At 41.1% G+C, this 23,913-nt stretch overlaps 1 long non-coding RNA gene across 1 annotated transcript in view; it reads left to right on the top strand.

Annotated features, from left to right (window-relative positions):
• Nucleotides 1-23,913, top strand: part of LOC116440260 — an 88,656-nt gene that overhangs the window by 32,361 nt on the left and 32,382 nt on the right. Inside the window, exon 2 of the long non-coding RNA XR_004238513.1 lies at nt 22,497-22,578. This is a non-coding gene — a long non-coding RNA (uncharacterized LOC116440260). The remainder of the gene's footprint in view (nt 1-22,496; nt 22,579-23,913) is intronic.

Here is a 23,913-nt window from a genome sequence, read left to right as displayed (position 1 = left end):
TGTGGGATACTTTCCAGAGGTGATGTAGAGGACCCAGTATAAAAAGAATAAAATATTTTATTCTGTGAATAATTTAAAAAGTGATGGGCCAACCATTATATAAGTGTTGATTTTAGGGGTTTGCACATGATTAAGCAAGGTTTAAATGTCCTACAGAAGAGCATTGTTTCATTTAATCATAACTTTTAAAATGAAATTATGTTTTGATTTTTTTTTTTTTAAATTCAGGAAAGATTCAGTGTTAATTAATGAAAACATGATTGCTATAGGCATGATTCATCCTTGCAAAAAGGATATGGATAAGGGAATGGATGTTTTGATCCCTGCAGAACAGAGTAGATGTATGTGATTCTTATTATCCATCTACTGTGTCACCCTGACTTTCATGTATAGTGTGCTGTGTGCTTTGCTGGAGCACCACCTCATTCCCAGAAAATGATGAATCACAAAATCACACAGAATGGTTGAAAGGGATCATGGGAGGTCATCTGGTCCAACCTCTCTACTCTCCTAAAGCACATTGCTCAGGATTGTGTCCAGACAATTCGAGTATCTCCAAAGAAGGAGACTCCACAACCTCCCTGGGCAACCTGTTCCAGTGCTCAGAATGAACAGGAAGCTTCACTCCATAGACCTCTGCATTCTTGACAGCTTTTGTGATTGCAGAGGTGAAAGAGTTTGTTACAGATGGTTTTCCTTTCTGGTTTTTTATCTTTTTGGTATCCCCAAGACAGCTGGTGTGTTGAATACAATATGGATACAAACTTCTTGGTGTTCAAGGCAACATTCGGTTGAAAGATGGGGGTTGCAAAGACAGTGTCAGACCACAGTGTTGGCAATGTGTTTGCCCTCCCTGCTGCAAGTGGCTGATGGAGCACTTGGCTGGCTGTGCCCTCCTGCAGGCGCCAGAGCTGCATGGTGGCCTCATGGTGTGTGTGCCACACTCAGGATGGCATCTTCCAGTTGCCTTGGTCAGCAGAGATTGCTTAACCTGACTCATGCTGTTAAGGACCCTGGGAGGTTGATGCTGAACAGCTGAGGAGAGTGGAATATGCCCAAGGGATTTGCTTTGTTTCATTTTCTGCTTTACTTAGTACAAAGGAAAGTACTTCCAAGTAGAAGCCCATGGGAGCAAATTTCATCTCATCTGGGTTTGCTGTTTGAGACCAGATGAACCAAGAAGAATTTCTGCAAGAGTAGTCCCTTGCTTGTGGAAACACAGTCTCTAATGGCAGGTTTCACTGTGCCAGTTTGTACATTAGAGAACTGGATAGGGGGGAGAATGTCTACAGGCAGGGACTGCCTAATGCTTTTTAAAATTCAGTCATGCTCCTGGTCCCCAGAGTGTGCTGTGGGTGGCACAACCCATTTATCCATTTTTAATGTTGAAATTCAGTTTAAAAAGAGAACAGGTTGAAATCTTATGCCTCTCCATGCCAGTGGAAACACTCTGAGTCTGTTCAGATAGCCTAGTATTTATTCTCCCCCTCATGCTCCAAGGTTTAAAAAGAAATTATAATTTTTTTCCCCCAAATTGTATCTTGCAGAATCATTTCCAAATTCTGTAGCTGAGATGTAAATGTGATGGATGTGATGGAATTACTGAGTTGACTAACAGGAGCGCATTAAGTAGTCATAATGAAACTTGGATTAATTGCTTGGGTATACTTGTTTTGTCTAAGTTTTAAACGTATGATCCTGCCCACGCATAATCTGTGTGCTTCACTGATCTTATTCTCCCTTGCCTCTGTGGAGAACCTCTGTCCCTGGCCTCTTGATATAAGTGCTCAGTCATACATTCAATTGGACCTGCTCTGTGAAGGCTGTTGGTCACAGAGTGAGTAGAGGGAATGGGAGAAAACAACCTGCAAACCAGCAGTGTGTTGAAGACAGAAACAGCAATTCCCATAAACTGCATGTATTTGAGGAATATGTCTGTTCTGGGAAATAAAGGTAACCAAGTTGAAGATGCTGCCATGCTGTGTTATTTCAGCCCATATTCAGTACATTTTAACAGCTCATTTTGAGGATCCATTTCCTACGTGATTCAGGTTCAACACATTTCTTCAAATGCCAGGCAAACTGCAAGTTGTATGGAAACACTGGGCTGCTGGTACCTGAGGCTGGACCCAGAGACAGACACGAGTGGTTGTGAATATACAGAAATGCAGATTTACTGTGTGTAATATTTTTTGCAATGGTTCAAAATTATGTGATATAGAAATCAATAGTGTTAATAATTCGAATGAGAAAAAGTAGAAAGATTACTGATTTTAATATGTTCTTATAAGAGAAGCTGAGGGCTTTGATTCTACTATTTTTTCCCCACATCTTTTAGAGAACGGGCTGCTGCTTTGCACACACATATAGCATACTAATAAGATATTATTTTCCACCTCTCAGATCTCTTTTGAATTCAAATATATCTATTAGCACCTTTACAACTCAGCTTATGCATATCCCAAGCCTATGTGATTAACTATTTCTACTGTACCATTTGGTGGGTGGCATTGCAAATTATAGAATAACACAGGGAAACAGAGTTTTCTGCTGTGGGTCTTAACACCATGTATGGAAAATGCAGAGAGGAAAAAAAAAGAGAGATTTAAAGTCATTTGGATCTGCATTATTTAAGCTGGCAGGCATCCAGGGCTTGTAATTTTAAGACTGTAAATGGGTTAGGATGGTGACTGGTGAAGGGAAGCCTTGATAAGGGTTTTGAAGGCTGTTTCAAGAGTAGAAGTCAGTACCAGTACAAGTCTGGTGGAGGAAATGTGTATGGCTGAGAACTGTTCCCCAAAGGAAGGTGCAGAGTGAGAGCTGGCTCAGGACACTCAGCAGGTTGGGCATTACATTTTCTGACTCCGGGCTGAGGTATTTGGCTGTTCCTGCTGTGGCAAGATGATGGTAGAAGGTGGAGACAGACCTTGCATGGGGAACTGAGGGAGGAAGAACAAGGGAAGAATAAGAAAGAAAGAGCTTGTTTTGATGTGACTGTGAAATGTGTCACAGTGGTGAGGCACACCTGCCTGCATGTCCCAATGCCACCTTTGGGAGCACCTGCTTGTCTGGCTTTTGAGCGCTCTTGATGTGGGCGACAAAGGCAGTGAACTCCCTCTGCTGCTCCTGGTAATTGCTGTTTCTCCATGAGCTTTGTGGGGGCCTGAGGCTGTCTTCACCTGGCTTCTGAGAGCAGCTTCAATACCTGAGCACTCTTATCATGTTTTACGTTTCCAGGCAACTTTGAAGGCTGCACTCCACTCCCAGGAGGGCATCAAGGGTCTTTATGTTGAAGACAATAAAGGCTGAGTCAAGTCTGCAGGCTGCATCAATCTAGGGCTTTCTTCTCCCTTTATGTGTGATCTTTTCTAGCAGACAAAAATTAAATGTTGGCTTTTCTGAAAAATGCTGTTGGTGTGAGGATCCAGCTCTGGCAGTAGACTTGGGGTATGGCAATATTGTCTATCATCTGCTGCACTGCTCTCAGAGTCCTGGTGACTCTCCAGCTAGTGTTAAAACTGGCTTAAAACTGAGCTGTCTTGATGTTTTCAGAAACTTTGGCGTTGTGGTTGAACAAGAGCAGATCAGTCTGCCAGGTGGTGCTGCCTGTTATGTGATGAAGTATGGGTCTGCACCACTTACTGCAAGGATATAAAACTAGATTGTTTCCTCTCCTTGAATTTAGCACCAGATCTTCTGGAGTGATGACCTGCTCTGCTTCTCATTTCTGAGGGCTGGCTTGGACAAGCATCTTTCTGACCCTGTTCTCCAAGTGTTGCTTTTAATTACAGTCCAGATGGGGCAGGGACCATGTGCTCTTCTATGCTTCCTTCCAAAGGACTCTCCAGAGACTTCAAAGCAGTGTTGACTATGGTTTCTAGCTACCTGCGTGGAACAGATGTTGTAAATAATTTCAATCCTGTCCTCAAATTTTGGGGCCTTTCTTGAAGATATTACTCTTTAAAAAGTTTTTTTTCCTTAAAATCCTTGCTGTTAATGAAGCTGCTTGTCAGGGACCTTTTGTAGAGTGAGTTGTCTTTTGTGCTGTAACCTGCTGGCTTGCTCTCATCATGAGCCATAGCCATAGAAAAATATCTGCCTTTGCATTTGCAGTAGTGATGCTTAATGGATTTGACAATCAACTGGAGCTGCAACATGAACAACTCCTGCAAGTTAGATAAGTCTGAGAGACTAATTGTTATCCTAAACTCCATGGGCTGAGTTTAACTTGGACGCTCTTTAGTCACCTTCTGGTACAAGACTCTGAAGCCAGTGTCAACATTTTAAAGTAAATCCAGTTCGTGACTTGTCACACTATAAGAATAGCCCCATTATGCTCAACCAAAAGCCCATCAAGCTCAGTATCCTGCTTCTGACAGTAGCTGATAATTAAGGAAAGGGTGTAACTGCAGGGAAAGTATTGAGTGATGTTTGCCCAATATGTTCTCCCACCCCTCAGCAGTTCATGGCTTAAAGATTTTCTGATCTCTGTGTTTAATAAGTCTTTGTGGCCTTATCTTGTTGATTTGCCAGATTCTACTTTTGCTTTCAGCATCTGCAGCACTTTTGGCAATGAGTTTAGCAATTCAATGATTCACTCTGTCAGAAAGTCCTCACTTTTGTTTGTTTTAGAGCCCTGGCTGAAAGTTTCATGTGATGCACCCCTATTTCTTGTATTTTGAGAAACAAAATTTTTTATTCATCTCTTTCATGCCACTCATGACTTTATAGAGCTCTAATAAGAACCTAAACTGAATGACTTTTAGTATGATTTAAGGCTCTGTATTATATCTTATGATTTCTGGCTGTTTATATTCCATTTGCTTTTGCTTTATGTTTATTTCATCTTTATTTCACAAATTTAATAATTTTGAGAAGGTAGAATTAATCCAGGGGCAGCGATAATTTGAGAGCCAGGATTGGAAGGTAGTTTATTTAATCTATGTGTCTTCAAATCCTTTGGATTCAATTTGCCCAGCTTTCATACTGATGGATGCTGAAATAAATTATTTAAATAGATGAATTAAATTTGGAGCAAACAGAGGCTAATGCATTTCACCCTCAAATAACACGCCTCTGTAGCCAGGGAGATTTTCTAGGAGAACTGAGGAGACAGTCGTGAGCTGGAAGCACTGTATGCAAAACGGGGTAAGGGCCACACGAAAACCCCTTTGGTTTATCCTCTAGAACTAATTTGTCGATTCCTTGTGGTCAGATTAGCAGAATGGAGCCAAGAAAGAAACCTCACAGAGACTGACCATGTGAGATGGAATAATAAGCAGCTGTTGCTCAAGAGAAAGCTCCGACCAGACTTGCAGAAATGTAATTAGCAGCGTGCTGGCTGAGCTGTTTGCTTGCCTAAAGCCTGCATAATGCCCTTCTGGGGGGCAGTGGTAATTTTTAGTCTCTCTTTTGGAGAGAGCCTCTTTCGCCCTAAGAATCAGGACGACTGGAAAGGGATCAAAGAGATGGAAAATAGTAGAATATATTCTGCAGCACTCAGGGACACTAGATGGGGATATTTGCTTACTTTGTGGCTCTTGGTACCCCTCACAGCTTTGGTGGTGATGTTACCGAGGTACAAGGAGGGCTGGTGATATCCAGAGGAAGGGATTGATCAGAGGGGGTTGCATGGGGCTTGTGGGGCAATCTACACCTTTGTTGCCATTTCTCATTCTACAGTTCCCAACTCAAACACAGATGGTCTGTAGAGCGCAGGACATGCTGAGGTCTCTCTTCTGGCTGTGAAACACAGCTCAGCATCATGTGGGATGGGACGGTCATGGTTCTTCCTCTGCATTGGGAGGAAGAAGGGACAAATCTTCCCTATGGAAGAGAAAGAACCAAAACCATGGCAATGCAACCTTTGTGGGCCTGAAGCACTGCTGCTGTAGGTGTAATTGGTGTGTTTTTGAGGGCAGAAAAGGGACATGAAGCTACTTTTTGTAGCTTTTCTTCTTTACATGTTTGGCTTGCCAAGTGGATGTTGTTTAAAGCAGGAGACTCCGTCCCTGACTCCGAAGTCTTGGTTGTGTGATGTGTGACCCAGGGTGAAGATGGGCTGCTGAGACAACTGTCTCACAAGGACAGGACTGCTATCTTTGCAGGCCCTTGCAGAGCCACTGCAGAGCCTTTGGGCAGTCCCAGAGAAGAGCACAGTCACAAGGACAGGGGATTCACATGTCACTGGTACTCGGGACAGATTTGAAAGGTGTACATGGGATGCAAGATAGAGCTGATGTGTTCTGGCTCTGTGGGATACTGGTGGCAGTGTTGGTAAACGCTGCTGTATATATTTTGTGCATGGTCAGGCTGAAAAGAAGACTCTAAAGAAAATAAGAAAGCCTTGAATTCTCTTGTTAGGCTGATGAGTAGAAAATGAGGAAAAAAAGCAGTATTATTGACAGTCTTCAAAATCCATAAAGGATAGACCATATCTCTTACTAACACTTGTGGGACAGATGTAATAAAAACAACTTGCTTGGATCAACTATCTACATTTAGTGTATTAGGAAGCTCTTTTGATTTTTTTGTTGTTTGTGCCCATATACACTGAGAGGCAGAGGCTCTGGGTAACAACTATTTGTCAATATCTGCTGATATCAGAATTTGTTTCATCCTTGGAAATACTATTGAGTGGTCAGTGAAGCCAAATGATAGAGAGAAAGCTGCTGAGTCATACACAGGTCCCCATGTTTGCTCGTGTTCTAATGACTTTAACCACTCTGACATTAAACACTCCCAGTGTCCTGTTTCACCATCACTGATTGCTGATATCCCCAGCAAGGAAGTTGTTAAGTCATAGGTCCTAGATGATTGTTAAGGTCCCTTCCAATCCAAACCATTCTCTGATTTTACTTCTCTAAGTTCATTTGTGGTAAAGAAAACTGAGATCTTCTCCAAGTTCCCTTTTGTATTCCAGAGATTTTAGAAAGTTTAGGCTTTGGTGTAGTGAAGGTATAGTTGATTTTAAAAAGCAACAAATATCCTTTTTTCCCCCTCCATAGGTTCACAGCTTCATTGTACTTCTCTTCAGGCTTGCCTATTGCAGGTTTTGTATACAGCCTAGCATTCAGCATACTAACACCTTCTGTGTAAAATTAGCAACTGATGGAAAATGTTTGGCTGAGCTAATGGAGACTTTTACATTTCACTTTTCTCAGGATCAGAAGGCTGCCTGAGCTATATTATTTTCTTTGCTTAGTTTCCAACTCTTATTTTTTTCTCTTTTGCTTTGACAGTATATGTTTAGATGAAAAAAAAAGGGGTGGAGGAGCTCTGTGAGTGACTCCTTTGATGAAACATTAATTGGTATCTGCACATGCAAACGTAACAAACTGCTATTCTTGAAATAGGATCTCTACCCTTTTTGTGTAAGGGCTTGTGCTTCTGAAAGGGATGGATTTCTTGAGCTTATTTGGTTTGGATTTTTTTTCAAGTGGAAACAGAGTTTTCTCTTCAGCAAACTCCAGTCTCCAATCCCTGACTCTGGGCTTGCCTACATTTGGAAATGTACCAAAAAGAACTATTCCAGAATAAGCTCCCAGGAGGATATTTTAGAACTAGATTAAATTAAATTGGAAATAAGAACTCTTATTTTGGAATAAGAGTGTCCGCTTTGGGATTTATATTGAAATAAACCATCTCGGAATAATTGTAGCTATTTTGATATATTTCCAAGAGCAGACAAGAGCTGAGCAATGTTCTGAAATAATTATATTAAAATCTCATGGATGTGATGGATAATGGAGATAAATGTCAATACTGAGTTAGAACAATTTCGAGAGAGTGTGTCTGATGGTGTCATACGCTTGTTCAGTGGAGTTTTTTGAGTTTAAGCAAAAGATCCCACCCTTCAGGCTATGTATATCATTTGTTATTAATATTTTAGTAGCAACACTACTGTGCTAGGAACAGTCTTACAGACATAGGTCCCACCTCTGCACAACCTGGAGTCTAGAAATAATCCATTTGCTTTGTCATGCCATAGATGTCAGCATGTCTGTTTTGCAGATAAAATAGGGGTTTTCAACTCTTTATAGCACTCCTTCTTTATAACACTTGTTTATAACACTCCTTGTTTGTAACACTTATTTATAGCACTCCTTGTTCAGGCAAAAGTGCTACTTAGGTTTGGTTTGGCTTCTTGAAGGAAAACAGAAAAGGATAGTTACAAGAAGACGGAAATTATAAAAAACCACACATTTTTTCTGCATTTGTAGTTACTGTGCCACCCCTCTCTTCTTAGTTTACTGTAGGTAGCATGTGAGTCATTATTGGGAAGGCAAAAGCCATGTGCTTCATTACACCCTGTGGCACGGAACCAGTACAGATGTGACACGAATATATCACCGCTATTTACACACACACACACACAGTATGTGTGGAGTGATAGTTTAAAGGAACACTTTCTCATTCGACAAGGAATGCTCACAGCTGAGAAAGTTCTGTTATCTCTCTGAGTAAGATTTTTTTCTTCTCCCTTTAGGCACTTTCATTTGTGCCTTGACTCTCAATGAGTGGAGGTCGCAGGGATTTTTCTCTGTGGCAAGAAAAGGTCCCACTCTGTATTTACCCATATTCTAATCTTCCATGTACTTTCAGTACTATTTTGGTTCCATACTGGAGGTCTAAAAAAAGATGTGGAAATTCAGTGGCACAATTTCAAGGTTATCCCACAGGCCAGCAAATCCATAATGTGATTTTTTTCTCCCCTTTATGGAACATCATAATAAAAGAAGTTGATATAGTATGAGAGGGAAAGGCAGTTTCTTCTTACCAAATTATCATATCAAGCCTGTGCTTGAAGGTAATTCTAGCTAATCCTTTGTAGCAATAAATATCTATTACATTTATCACATTGAATTTGTTTCCCCTTCATTTCATCCAATTACCTTTTCTACAACTGGAAAATATATCAGAGCTGTCTCAACACATTTTTTATGGATGTTAACTTACTATTCTCTTCTTGATCTTTTGTCAAGATGTGCTTTAATTAAAATGTTCATGTAACTTGTTCAAGTTTATCCTTCACTCCTTCACTATCCAGATAATTGATGGGTTTGCTTTTAAAAGTGGAATATAGCAGTCCCAAGAGCTAGGCTAGGACTGAAATTCTGTGGGTGTAGAAACTTCTAAGCAGGTTGCTATAAAGCCAGAGTTTAGGATGCTATAGTCAGAGGTCTGTCAGCATTACTATTATAGATATTTCTATCTGGTGGTTTCCTGTTTGCTATTAAAATTCCCATAGGAAATACAGATATCAATAACCTTAATCAGCCAAACTTTTTTCAAATTAAAAAGACATATGATTTCATAGTGTGAAAATGCAGCGGGTACTGCTCACTCACTCCGTAGCTCTGTGACAGTGACACTGTACCAGCTCCTAGAAGACAGCAGGTTTTCCCACTGCTTTCTTACAGAGCCTGAGCTGTGGGTTCCCCACACAATGGCTCCTCAGGGATTCCTTTTCCAATGGGAGTGTTTGTGAAGTTTGTGTGCACAGTGCAGGGATGGTGCTGCTATCTTATCAATTGCATCTCATGTTTCTTTCAGCTCCTTATCCCCATGTGCACATCGTGGTATTAGGCAAGATGTGTGGGTTGCTTATATGTGTTGTTCATATCCAATACAGGCTCTTTTAGCTGGGGTGATGTGAGGCCAGAAGATTAATTAAGACAGAATGAACGGAGTGATTCAGAAATCTGATTGGTAAAGGGTTGTCATTAAATGGGGGAGTTTTAATTGAACTCTGCAGCCTTGGCTACTTTCCTCCAAACTGCTCACCAATCCTGACAGGAACAAAAAAGGTAAAAATCTTTGTGATAGGTATCTTGTAGATGTCACAGTGGCTTCCCCGTGCCAGTGGTGAGCAGTGGGCTGCTGGGTGAGCTATCCAAACTGCGTGGCTGTACATGTTGCTTTGCCAGATGAACACAAAGCTATTGTGAAAGCATGTTGGAATAAGGAAAGAAAACATCGAGAGGCTATTTCAGCCAAGTGACCTTGAAAGAAACATCTGCATTTTACATAAGTGCACCAGAACCAGCTCCTCCTTAAGACAGGGAAAAGAGTAGATGTCCAAAGGCTCAACCATAGGAGCCTTTCCAGCTATCAGGGTGAAATTTCTCTCCTCCTTAGGGCCAGCCTGAAGAAACAAGAAAAAATATAGGAAAAAGGATTAATTTCTTTGAATGTCTTTATTGCCTCCTTCTCAGCATGCATCCTTTAAAGGAGGTGATACAGGAGACTAATTACTGAGGTTAATGTTCTGAAATCCTTCCTTACTCAAGACTATTTATGTGGTTGAGGAGATGTTAATACCTCCAATCAGTCACAGATTCACAGGGGAAGGTGTTGACCTTTTGAAGAGTATGGGGCTTAGGCCTCTGAATTCAACAGTCAGGTGTTGCCTGAAATCCTCTCTTTTTATTTCAGCCATCACAGAAATCCCCAAAGGGTTGGTTGCAACAAAACATTTGCAATATGAATGCAAGAAAATGTAAATCCTGACTTAGGAAGGGATGCATCTCCCCATCTGTTCTGATGTCTATTTATAAACTTTCAGGTTTTGGGCAGATATTGGCAGCTTCTCTCATCAGGGAGGATTCCAGGTGGTTACTGCTCTGCCCTGGGTTCCTCCAGAGCATGGCACAGAGGAGGAGCTCTGCTGCTCTGGGATGATGTGCTGCTGGAGAAGAAATGAAACTGCCCTAAGGCAGGCTCACAATGCAGCAGCCTAAAGGAAGATCTGGCATGTGCCCAAAATGTCCATTCCCTTCTGCTCTTCTGATGCTTCATCAATCATCTCACCTGTGTGTCATGATTGTCAGCATGGAAAAAAATATTTGGAGAGTTCTGGTTTCCTCTTACACTGGCAGGGTTGTTTGTTACTGGAAAAAAAGGTGCCTTTTAATGGATACTAGTTCCTTAAATCAGAAATATCTACCTGGTAAGAGAGCCCACAGAAACAAACCCACTATGGTAAAAGTCTGTGAAACTCTGCAATTTATACTTTTTACAGGAAAATGAATATGGATATGTTAATCCACATTATCATGGTTACATCAGTTAGACAAAAAGGTGAAACATATTCAGAACAACCTGTTTTTCATACATGCAGACACCCAGACCTGCTCTGGGTGCCAGGTGACAGTCTTCTTTGGACCTGTGGAAGCTCCTCACTCTAGAGAGTCAGCAGAACTCTCACAGCTCTGGTTACCAATGACTGCCTCTCAAGCAAGACACAGAACCTACATTGTTGATAGAAAAAGCCAGCAAAACCCAAACAAGCCAGACTCCCAGCTCTTGCAGATGTCTCTAACACACCAAGAAGCAACAAGATAAGGGCACAAGCACCCTTTCTTTCCCTCCTTACGGGCCCTCTTTGAACATATATAGAGGCACCAGTAGAGAAAAAGTGCTTAAAGCAGTTAAGAACAAGCTAGGGAAACTCAGCCTGCACCTTGTCTCCTTAAACCACCTTACCTCTAGAGCATCACACCAATGTAGCCTCAAGTGTCTGAGTCAAAAGTGCAGCTGTGTTAGCATTGGCATTCTTCACCTTACAGCTACTGAACTGAGCACCTTCACAGGAGTCTATTTCTTTTCCTCTGGGAGGTCTATGCCACACACTTAATTTGATGTTAAAATATTTGGCCATTTTTTCCTACTACATAAATAAACAGATTTTAGTTGAATATATGGATAATACTATTTTCATACTTCCAAATTTTTCATAAAGTAATATTAGATAAGCCACCACTTGGACTGAGGCAAAGTGTAGAACATTAATAATTTTGAAACATTTTAAATATCAGAAATGTGTAAAATGAAGATTGCATTCAAAGCTTTTTCCCACCCTTTTACCCACACTCAAAGCCTTGAGCAAGGGAATAAGTGTAGCTTCAAATGGGAACTTCAGTAGAATTCAATTTTAAATTCAGCAGTCACTAATGTTATTATGTCCTTTCTGTGGTAAAGCTCAAATGCCTGGCTCTCTCTGTGATTCCCTGGCTGTAGGCAGCATTCACCATGCACTTTTTCAGAGATTAGAGATAGAGGCATTTTCATAATACTGATTTTGGCGGTGCATCTTCCTTGTTCTTTCTTACTTGAGGGCAAAGCCAGATGATCTTGTTCTGAGGATCTCTGACAGTGGCTATTCCATGTCTGGCAGTCACTACAATCTAATTCTGCTGGACATAATCACCATAATTTATTCCCTGTAGATGGTTTCCAAAAATAGAAGTAGGTATGATCCTTGCCCTACGAGGCTCACACAAAAGACAGAGAATTAAAAAGACTGGCAGATAGGGGAGAAAAAGTAAAAGGAACAGTGGCTATGGCAAGTACACAGAGAGAGATAAATTAAATCCAAATTAGTCCTTTGGTGTGATAGTGAGACTGAATAAGCAAGTTTATTAAAGGGAAAAAATATAATTGAATAAAAGATAGAGATGCATTAATAGCTCTCAGAATAACATGCAGAACGGCAGCAACCTAATGGTATAAACCCTACACTACAACTGAAAAAGCCTTTCCTTCAGTTCAAATTACTTGTGTCTGGTGTCGCCCTGTCAGTGTGATCCAGCAAGTACCTTTGTCCTTCGTCAGGTACCCCATCTCTCTTCAGTAGCTGACTTTAAAGTGCATCATTATCTCATTTCCTTGTCTCATCTCAAATTATTTTCAGAGATTGCCAGGTTCTCCACAAGCCATGAAAAAGCTGTGAGCACAGGCCTTGATGTCCATACCCCTCAATAGAGCTTGGATCACACTTCACCCTCCAGGCTGGATGCTCTTGTGAGGATTTCCTGAAGGAAAGGAAGCCCTTTTGTTAGGCAGGGATGGGGATGCTGCAAACCCCAGACCTGCTGCTTCTCTCAAGGTTTTTCATGTCTCTTAGTACCTGCTGTTGCAGTCTTCTATGTGCTCCCGCATATTTGTCTTCACTCTGTCCCTGTGAAGTGTGGCTCTACTGCTGTTCCTCTTTGACAGATGACTGAAAAACTTGCTTGAGGTTTGCAGAGCAAACTTGCACGGCACAGGCTTGAGCCTAGCTCTTGTGTGGTCTCATGTGAAGGGCAGATCATGCCTGGCTGAAGTAGCCACACAGAAGAAGGGAGTGTCCCATGCATGAACTCCTGTGGCCACCTAGCAGTCTCACCCCCTTCAACTCTGGGTGCCATGCTTTGCTGGTTGCTCCTGTGTTTCACATTTCTACGTCCTGAGTGTTTTCTGCTATTTATGGGCTTCCAGGCTTTACTCATCTTGTTGCTTCCTGCAAGTTTCTGTGGATGTGTCCTTCATGGATGGTACAGCCAGGTGCTCACATTTATGGGTAGCACATTTTACCTCGTGGGACACCTGGTGTCTTCAGCGCAGGGAGTCTTTCTGCCTTCCTTGGCCTTTGGAACAGGCTGCTTTTGGGGAAAAGTCTATGTCATAAGAAAGCCTCCATGAATGGGGAAAAGATACCAATAAAATGATTTATTGCTCCAATTCTGAAGCCCCCCTGCAACCTTTACCCTAATATATCACTGCTTGCAAGTATGCCAGGGGTTGAATTGCGCCATAAAGCCATGGAATTTTCTCCTTTCCTTTGTGTGCAGGAACTTCTGGGTAATCTGGGGGTAGGAAAAGGGACGGTGCTGATTTTGCTGGTACATCAAATCACTTGTGCATATTTAGCTCTGTCTTTTGTGTGTTGATTTTGGGATCAGTCTCTGGGCCTCCATATTGAGAAGCTGCTCCCAGTGTTGTTTTGGCTGTTTGTTGCTTCCTGTCTTTCAGGAGAGCGAAACATCTGGCCCAAAGGTACAAGCTGCTCTCCACAGTGAGCATACCAGTGATGGCCAGATGGAAATGTGCCACCTTGTCACGTTCCCTGCGTCCCCCTGCGCACTCAGGGAATGGCACGGGACTTGCAGCTACAGTGTAATTCCTAGCTGTAATTCCTACCTGTAGCAGTGGGGCAGGAGCTGCTGTGTTTGAGAAGGGAGCTGAGGGCACCCATGGGCAGCTGCCTTGCAGGTGTGGAGCAATGGGAAATAAGGCACTCAGTAAATGCCTGCTTTCCCTGCCCTTGGCTTAGCAGGTGTGCGGGTGTACACGCCGTAGGTGTCTCAGACTTGTTAATAAAGCTGAGGATATGAATAACACTTACCTGCTATTGCATTCCGCTTCTGCCACTGCTTTCATTGGTAGCAGGAGTTGGATGAGAGAGGGGATGCTGTGGATGCACAAAACCTTCATCTTCCTGCCATCTTTACTTTCTGATTCCATTTCACTGGGAATCAAACAAATTTACAGTGTTTTAACTGGAGAATATTTTGACTAAAATTTCTCTTTAGAAGGACAAATAAATCTTGATCTTGTGATTAAGAATGCACAATTAAATAATTAAAAAATAAAATGGTTGCTTATGGGGTGTGTTCCACTGATGGTAGTCCTGTTCAATATAAGATTATGTTTTTCTTAATGTGGCACATATTTTATTACAGTTTTTTATGCCAGAAGAATGTTCTTTTGTTTCTTTTAGATAAATAGATAAAAATGTAGATAAATTTAAAAAGAAAGAATACTTACATTTGTAGTTTCTTATTGTAAGTTTGCCATGATAGAGGAATACAAAACACTGTTCTGGGAAAGAGAGTGACCAAAAAATAGCTTTTGAGGAAAAGTAAATAGTGAGGGGAAAGGATGCACTAAACTAAGACCTCACCAAAAGAACAAAGCACCATGGAGATGTGTCTGGCTAAAAGTACAAAGCGTAAACACAAAGCACTCTGATTAGGCAACTAGTCTGCTTCTTAGGTTTATTAAACATGACAAGAAATTTAATAGAGAACAAAATCAAGGTATTTGTAAAACACTAAAGGTGAAACTGCTTGCTGTTTACAACCAGTGATTTTTATGTTGTATTTCGTTAGAACTGCCTGTCTCTGTCCAAAGCAGAACCAAAAGAAAGAATAAAATAAATAAGAAATGGTGCATTGTGATCACAATCATAGGCTGTTTATATGTATGCTTCAAATTAAGGGTTTGGTGTCATGGAAACAGCTTCTTCATTTGGAAAGCTCTGCGGCAGTGTGAGAAGGAAAAGACTGGAGAGGGCGAGAGGAAGAGGGAGCGCAGGAGCACGGCCGTGCAGCCTTCCCAACATCATCGGCTCCCTCCCTTCCCCGGAGACAACGGAGCGAACAGGAGGGCAGGGCTCCCGCGCTGCCTGCCTCACCTCGCTCTGCAATAACGCAAATCATTCCCCCTTTGCTGTTTGTCATCTGCAAGTCTGCATGTGGCTTATTTTGTAGTTAATGCACAGTGTAGTTCTAAATACTTTTAAAGGTAATTTTCTGTACTGAAGGGATGCGTGTGTGTATATATATATATGGATGTGTCATGTAATTTTGTAAATGGACTTTACCTAAAACCAGTATTTATCCACCAAAGCAAATGAGTCCAGAATTTCTCTAAATACTCTTTGTTCAGTTCTGCTTGTGTACATACATGCATAGTATGTTTTGTGTAATTTTAGTGCTAAAAAGACATTCCCTGTTGCCCCACATCAGAGGATAGCAGTCATTTGTGTAAAGAACTTCTAAAATTAACCAGGAGAGGAACCTCTCCAATGAATACAGAATTACAATAGATGGTTGGGAACTAACACCACTGCTTGCATTGTCCTAGCTTCGATGCCAATTTATGCTCATTTGTGGGCACAGTTCAGATTACTCGGGAATTGATTGCATTAAGCAGTTACAGGAGAGCTTTACAGGGACTAAATTAAGGGCATGTGCTATATTTCTGCTGTGTTGCTGTCATGCACATCACCAAGGAGTAGAAACAGACCAATCCTATACAACAGATATTTTTTTTTTAAAGCATAGTAAAGTTAGATCTAAAATCCTGAGGTGGGATCATGTGAAGGCAGTGGAGATGTTCCCCACTCTGTCACAAAGCTCAGGCTGGCATCACGGAAAGATCTGGTTACGGGGCAGTGCGAATCCTTCGCTGCTTTCACAGTGGGGCCAGTCATGTCCCTTCCTTGGGCTCCCAGATGAAAATGCTGCTCTGCTCTCCACCTAACTTTCTAACCCAGCTAGGTGTGAAAATTTTGGTGATTTGGGCATCTTGTGATGGTGCCCAGATCTTGGGAGACCTGTTAGGCAAATGGTTTAATTTCAAAGCCAGAAGTGAGCTGTATCCCCAGCCCAGGGGGAAAGAGCTGCCCACACCAAAGCAGGGGTTGAGGTTGGGGCCACAGTATCTTTGGAAAGGGAAGAGCCACGGAGGAGCTGCTGGCTGCCTATGTAAGTGGGCAGCCCCAGGGGGAATGGGGGCGGTTGCAGGGCATCCACGATGTGGGTTTGGTTTATAACCAGCTTTCACTGAGCTTGTTCCCTGCCCTGTGCTCACCCCTGGAGGTGTCTGCTTGTGGTTTGGCTTCCTGGCAGGGAGGAGTTTCTGTACCCACTGCCTGTTCTCCAGTCTGGGCATGTGGAAGGGCAGGAGAGAAGTTTCAAGAAAAAAAGCAAATATATTTGACTGAAACAGATCACTTTGGTTTAAAGCTGTCATTTACCTTCCCTGTACCTGGTAAAAATGGTGTTTCTGTGAGCATCAGAACCGAAATAAGAGTAGTCAGGATTTTTTTTGTGTGTGTATTTTTCTTTTCTTAAAAACAATTCCCAGTTTAAGAAATATGCTAAATGAAGTACCTGCCCTCTCAAACAACCTGGGAGAAAGAGAGAGGCTGCAATTCTGCCTGCTTTTGTTACAGTTCCTGCACTGGCACAGGGGTATCCCTGTTAATGCTGCAGGAAAGATGCTTCTGGTGCAGCAATGAATTCTGCTGAATGGAATTCTGGTGCAGCAAAATCAGTGTGCAACTTTGGCACTGAAGGTTCATAAAGAAGTGTTCGGTGTTGCTGTGAGAGGTGCTCAGCACTGCAGTGGCAGCATCTACTGGGAAGACACTACCTAACAAAAACAGCTCATTCTTGTCTGCTGTGCAGAAACAGGTGTGTTAAAGAAACTGGAGGTGGAATGGTAATTGTGAGAAAAGTGCTAAATTCTCAGAGGAAAAAAAATCTCATTAATGCCGGGGAAAAAAACCCCAACAAACCTTTAAAATTATAGAAATCTTTCTGTCTTAGAATAGCATAATAGGTAAGGTAGAAAAGCTTGAAATTTCTTTATTCAGAACCAAGCAATGGAGTGTAGTTTAGTTGAATAGTTCTGCTTCAGACTTTCGTTCCCTTTATTATCAAAGCAACATGAAAGGCATAGCAGCTTGGGCAAAAGAGAAGTTACTGTGCAATCTTTCTTCTCCTTGAGTTGTGCCTTTGTGCATGACTTATTTCAGTGTTTTCAAAGGTATTGAGGAACAGGATGAAGAAGTGTGCATTTACATTAGTGGTTTTATTCAGATCTGGAATGCATTTTGAAACAGCTCTTCCAGTTGCCTGCACTAAGGTCATGTGGTTTGTGGTACTGAGTGGTCTCAGAGCTCATGAACTCAGCTCCTCCTGCACGGAGACCAGTGTGCCCACTGCTAATTCAGCACATCAGATCAGACTTGACTGTGCCTGAAGTACATCCCCACTCTCTACCCTCCCTGGTTTTTAAAATAATGTGGCATTAGGTCCTCAGCATTAAGCGTTTATCTCCACATACATCTTTTAATTGCAACACAGACACAGCTGTAGGCAATGGAAATGGTTTCAGTTGCTATCCCACTGCTCCCCATCTACATCTTTGGAAGATCTTTGGCTTTCCCTCATTCAGAGGGTTGATAGTAGGTGCCCAGTAAAGCTTTGTTTGCAGGAGAAAATGGCTGTTTAAGTAGCAATTATTGTTGGTAAGCGTGCGTGGTTGTGTCTATTGCCGTCTTTCTCCTGAATATGCAATGCACAGAATTCCCCTGAGAGGCAGGGTCATTAAGGAGCTATCTAGATACATATGCTTTTGCAAGTTTTTCATCTAACTCAAAGGTGGGAATGCAAATTCTGAAACTTGGGGACATCCTGTGGCTTTGTAACACTCTCCAAGAGAGAAGTGCTCATTGAGATGAATAGCTCTCACTCATTCATATTCCTCGTTTACTCATGTAACATTTATAATATGGGTAATGTTCCTCCTTTTATAATAGCTCCGTGTGAGTTACGGATAGAACTTAAAATTACACTTCCTTGTACTTAACTGTTTCAGATGAGGCTTTGCAGAGCTGTGCAAGGGGCAGAGCAAAGCTGCTGTGTTGCAGTGGGAGCCCAGGGAATACTGTGCTTCAGGCAGATGTGAACACTGGATTTCCTTCAGCGTGGACACAGGGATAGCAAAGGAGGTGAGGACTCAGGCCTCCCTGCTCTCCTGTCCCTGGTCTCCCTTGATGCTTGGTTTGCTCTGGGAGCCAAGCTTCCTCATGGTCCTGCCTCCCACCTCTTTTATCCCTTTCCTGGGTCCTGTCTTTTGGGTTGGGAGCCAGCAGAAGCTGCTCTGGTGATGTAGGAAGGCCACGGAGCAGGAATACTTGTCCTGTGGGCTTCTTGCTCCTACTTCACTTGAGTCTGGCTCCACATTATTTTTCACATGTAGGGATACGTGGTTTGCAAACTCATGGCATGAGACAGGGTAATATTTTTCATGCAAGAGGACACAGACAACTGTTGTATCTCAAAGGATATGTCTCCTGTGCCATACAGTTGAATGGTTGGACTTGATGATCTTAGAGGTCTTTTCCAGCCCTAATGATGATATGATGATTCTGTGCTTAAAACAAAGGATTCAGGTGCTGCCCTGTTTTCTCTCTCGAGCTCTGCGCTACCATCCTTCATCTCACCAGAGACATACATTTTTACATCAATATAATATCTACAACAAATATCCTAGTAGATGTTATGCAGTCCTTGAGTTTCTTCTTTGTTGAGATGTGAACTCTGCTGCAGGGTAGTGTTTTCTGTATTACGGTTTTTTTCCCATTTTCCTCTAAGTGGCTTTTTTTTTGTCTGTCTGGTTTAGGAGGAAGATCATGGCGGCTTCATGGAATCAAAGCCTCTGAAAAGAATTCTTAGCTAGTGTTTTTAGATGTAAAATTTTCAGTAAGTGCTTTTCACAGACATTTTGAGACTCCTGCTTGCTTCAATAGCTATAGCACAAAGACTTGAAGACGTATCTGAATTAGTGAAGGTCATTAAAATAATTTTTTAAACCATAGAACAAGAAATTTCTTTAATTACAGTGTGATATTAAGAGTGAAAATGGTTGGTACTGGTGACAGAGACAGCAAGAGAGGAGAAAGAAAGGAAAAATAAAGCACCAGCAATAAAACCAAGAAAGTTTGTTTAAGAACTGCTGCTCAGTCCTTGCAGTAGATTTTTCAGTTCATCTCTAGGACTATGAATATTGTGTTTGTAAAAATGATTTACAAAAAATTATCCACCTTGTTCTTCTCAAAACAAAAAGGAATGACTTGGCTGGCTTCATTGCCAGTATAAATTGGGCAGTAAATATAAGGAAAGTAAATTGAAAAAAATGTGGACAAGACTTTGAGCAATTGCCCCGGGTCAGGAAGGAGTGAGGAGGAGCTTGGGACAGGACTGGTGTGGTGCTGTTGCTTGGGAAAAAGGCTTTTGTTTTCATCTGTATCTCACGTTGTTAAGACCCATGTGGGAAATGCTTCTGATGTGATGGAATGTAGTGGTTTGATGTCCTGCACTGGCCTTTGTCTTAGCAGAAATACAGGAATATTTTCTATTCTGAAATAAAGAAATAAAATCCATCTTTCTTTCCATCTACTTGAATAGGAGTTAGATTGGACCCAAAGTATTTTAAATAGCTTTGTGTTCAATTTCAGCATGGGCTTGGTCAAAATTAAAACAATAACTTGGGAACAGAAATGAAGGCATGGGTGAGGGCATAAATGACAGCTGGGGAAAAAAGATTAGTCAACGAGTTATTATTCTCATCTTCCCTTTCAGTTTTCATTACACATCCCCTGATACCTAGGAGGGATCATTTTGCTGTTCAGAACTGTAGGCACCACCTCAAAACAAAGAACAATAACTGTGAAATGCAGAAACCCTCTAGCACATGAATTCAAGTTCTTGCTGTAGCCATGGTGTTTGTTTCTTTTGTAAGTGCCTTCAATGGTGGCACTGCTGTCATATCCAGAATCTTGAGGTCTGTAGATTACAGTAAGTGGAGGAGGATGATGCAAACAATTGTAGACACTTAGATAATCTACATTTTACCAACTTATGTAAAAAAGTATTCAAGGAAGATATTTCAGAAAAAAACCCCACAAAAATCCGCATGATGTGGATTGTTCAAAGAGCATAACTCAATATTTTAAAAGATCAGCTTTTTTTTAGGCTAAAGAAGCACTGACTAGTTTGCAATACAGGGAAATTACTAGACCTGGTCTGAGTTAGCAAGGAAAGCTATGTTGTTCTCCCAAAATAATTAAAGCATATCTGGAAAGTGCTAAGAATCTCTTGATCTAAGGAAATTAAATGTTTTGCTCAATTCCAATTTCAGTTGCTCCATTTCAAATGCAAAAGATCAAATGTCTTTGGAAAAGGAAGGAAGTAGTTCAGAGTAACTATGTTGGAAAAAATCAGATTCCACTTGAGTATAAAAAAATTACTGAGAGAAGGGCTTAATGTGTGCATTTATCAGAATAAAATGAAATGATGGGAAAATAATGAAAGAATTTTACTGCACCATAGTGGGTATTTCTAAAAATTTGCATCTTTTTTTTTTTTAAGTCTATGTTATAATTTTGGGGATGCTTTGTCAGACTCTGTGTATGCATACAAATAACAGAGAAAAGAAACTTCAAGTGCTAGGTTTGGCAAGCTTAATTTAGGTTTTTTAAAACAATCAGTGCTGGTGGTGATGGTAGTTCTCTTTCTGTGTACTCTTTCTAACATGACTCATTTGTTTGTGATTAAAAATTTAAAAAGCCACTTCAGGCATCCTGTGAGGATTTTCTGCAAATCCCTGTATTTGTGTCAATGGGCCCATATGCAATTTTAGCTTGAAAAATGCCTTTGTAAATCTGCCTTCTGGCATCTAGGATATTAATAAAAGACAAGGTCATGGCCAAAATTTGCCTCTTCTACCATTGCTGCTGTAAATGGGAGATGAGCTTGTACTTTCAGAGCAGAGTTTGGCCTTTAATTGGTGTTGGCTCGTCCTGTGTGATCATGAAACATTATAGTAACACATAGGGTTTTTATTGCAATTCCTCTGCAGGGGACATTCTTGGTTTTTTTCCTTCTCTCTAGATGGCTGTTTATCAACTCTGCCTGAAGGAGAATGCCATTTATTCTGTAATGATAATTCGTTCTCTAGCCTGATGAGTGGATGCATCAAGATTTGCCTGTTCTTGTTTATCTCAGCTATTCAGTGAAATCGTGGAAGCACTTTTGCTAAACCCAGCCTCTCTATCCATGTTCTTCTTTGGCTTTGTTCATCTGAGATTTCTTTTATGTATTGCAAAGGTTTTCATTACACCTTTTCCTCATCTTGTAATGCAACTCTGCCAGTTCTCAGCCAAACCAACCATTCATGTTCAGGACCGTGCTCTTATCTTTTGAAGGATGTGGAGATCTGAAAAGGTGATTTTAGTCAGCTGCTTATTTTGCCTAAAGGTTCTTTGTGAGGCCCCACAAAGGGGTTTTTTGGTATGTATTTCAGACTACTGAGAGGGTTAAAAAGGGACTTGTGTATTTCCTGTATAGAGGAGAAATTGCTACCTTAGGAAGGCTGAAGACAAGGCTGGGAAGTCAAAAGGAATAAGGAGATATTTTGATAAACACTTTTGTCTGCTTCTCATCTGTGGTTATGTGGCCCACCTTGTACTTAATTGTGCATCTGGTTCTGCTTTTGGAATCTGAGGTAAAAAGGCTGTTCTATACTGGAATTAATTTTAGAATTAATTCCTCCAATTTTTTTATTTTATTTTGTTCATTGTAGAATGGTGTGTGTTATTTTAGGATGAAGACTGTGCTAGCATGACTATGCTGAATTTTCTCAAGGGTAAACTGCTGCATATACCTGAAGCCACACGGAAAATCAACGTGGAAATCCAAGTCAGGACAAGGCAATTTGTTTTATGAGCAAGGTGATTCACCAGAAGCAAATGAAAGATCCAGGAGAATCAGTCTGATGTCAGCAGAAGATTAGTAACACATGAGGATTTCTCATAAAAATCCAGTTCTGACTAAATGTTTTTGTTGTAAACAACTGCTGCTGAAATGATACACAAGAAGAAATACCCTACTTCATTACAATGCTTGGAGTCTTTCTCTTTTCACAATATAAATGCACCAATTTTCTTTGGCTTTTATAGCTCTGGCAGATAAAGTGTAGAGGGCTGCTTGAAAGATCACCTAGTTTAACCTTTATTAGCACATGAATGCATGAAACAGTATTAAATAGAAAATAGAAATGCCTGAAGATCATATCAAGTGCTCTGTTTGTATTTACAGGTTGGACTGTAATTTGTGAAGATACTGGATGACAGGTCTTTGTCTGCCTGGCTGTTACAAAGAGGAGGTTGGCATACTAGAGGTAATAAAGCAAGAAAGATCCTCTATTTCATTGTTTTGATTGCCTTACTTCTTTTCTTAAATATATTTAACAGTTTCTCTCTCTCCTGGAATAAAAAATTTTAAATTCTAAGTGTGTCATTTGACTTTCATGACATTTTATTCAGTGTCAGAATGTGACAACGCTCATTTATTTCTACCCTTTGGCATGATAAATATGGAAGTATGAGGTATAAATCTTTTTCTGGAGATGCTGTTGAATTAAAACCCCATTGTAATACTCCTTAAAATGGAAAGTTTAATTGTAAGCGAGTTGAAGACTGTGAAAATATGCAGCAAATACACAGATTTTTTTCCATTTGTATGTTGTGTACTGGGCTTTTGGAATCAGCCTGTTGGGTTGAATAAGTGATCTTTATACTGAGATTTGACTGGTGTGAGTAGGTTCTCTAGTGAGGATGTTTGCATACACAAAATGAAATTGTTTTCTAAAATTCACTCCTAAGCTTCTTCCTTCCTCTTGGAACCTGAAAAGACAGATGTAAAAGAGCAGAAAGGTCTCTCCTATCAGCCAAAGCACATCAGTTTGCAACTCATGCATGATCCAGAGGTATTGAACAGAAGATTCCTGCGGTAGACAGCAGGAACTCATTTTCCATGGGATTTAAGGAGGCATTTTCCCTTTCGGTTCAAATTCCATTTGCTGCAAATGATTTAGTTCTCCACACTTCCTAATTGTGCATGAACAAAAATGAAAGGGTGGCCTATAAATAAACCTTTCCAGAAGCTACAAGCAGGTTGGCCAAATGCAGCTTTGCAGAGGCAATAGATAGACATCGCAGAGTTTCTGTGCCAAACCAGGTTCAACAGCTTCTAATCCGTATTCTGCTGCAACTTAATATCCATGTTCCCCTGCTCCATCAAAGTCACTATAATCTTTGTCCCTGCTTTTCTTCCTCGTGTTCCAGGCTGCAGGGCTGAGGGCAATGAGCTGTGAAGCCTCCTGCTGTTGCTGCTTCCATTGCAAGATGAAGGAATGCCCTGCATCAGAGTGGGGAAGTGGGCAGGGGATCCCAGTGGGGAGGGGTAAAGGGGTCACACAGAGCAGAAATGGGAGAAAGATGGGGTATACTGGAGTGTCTTAGGGGTCTGTTCTGGCACCACAACTATTTTTGAAAGGATTACGGTACCACGTCCTTGCCACATGCTGTAATTTCCCAAGTGTGTGCATCTAATCACAACTGTCACTTACTCAGATAGATGGAAAAGATTTGAGATTTGTTTTTTGCCTAACATCCAATTTTCCTCATAGAGCCACATAGCTCAGAGCAGAACTTTCTGTTCTGTGTAAAAAAAA

This window comes from Corvus moneduloides, chromosome 2 (genome assembly GCF_009650955.1).
Source record: "Corvus moneduloides isolate bCorMon1 chromosome 2, bCorMon1.pri, whole genome shotgun sequence".
Lineage (NCBI taxonomy): Eukaryota > Metazoa > Chordata > Aves > Passeriformes > Corvidae > Corvus > Corvus moneduloides.
Note: the sequence above shows the minus strand (reverse complement) of the source record. Positions and strands in the feature narration are given on the sequence as shown.